The sequence below is a fragment of the Wasmannia auropunctata genome, unplaced genomic scaffold (assembly GCF_000956235.1).
Source record: "Wasmannia auropunctata unplaced genomic scaffold, wasmannia.A_1.0 LD336078.1, whole genome shotgun sequence".
NCBI lineage: Eukaryota > Metazoa > Arthropoda > Insecta > Hymenoptera > Formicidae > Wasmannia > Wasmannia auropunctata.
This window is the reverse complement of record NW_012026812.1, coordinates 4,773,264-4,773,829: the sequence shown is the minus strand read 5'-3', so window position 1 is coordinate 4,773,829 and position 566 is coordinate 4,773,264.

Here is a 566-nt window from a genome sequence, read left to right as displayed (position 1 = left end):
AATTTATCCCCCGTTTCGCGTTCTCCTGACAAATCCCAGCGTTCTAGAAACATTGCTTCACCTGTTGCAGAATGCATCATAGCCACCACATTTTTTGTATTAGAACTTTCATTTTTCCAACCATCAAGCAAAAGAATTTGCAAGAAAAGAATGATTTTTTGTTGAAGTTTTTGTGTTCACAAATTTTTTTATATGTCTCATCAAGTAAACGATTTGACAATACTTTACGTGATGGTGGTTTGTACGCCGGACGCAATGTTGCTACAAATTCTCTAAAATATCTAGATTCTACCAGAAAAGAATATTGCAACCAAAAAATAATTTAACAAGAGCCATGTCTGCAATTTTAAATTCTAACTTCGTCATTGTATCATGAAAATTACGTATGTCACCTTAATTGCGTTTAATATTGTTCCCAAATGTTTGCTTTGAACAGCTTTGAAGATTTTCAATTCCTGTTAGTGTATCTGGTGATCTACTTCTTTCTTGTAATTCGAAGCAATTGGAAGAAGCATCGACTGACATTCTGGCTTGTTCATCTTCTTTGTTTCCAAATGAAATTCTTT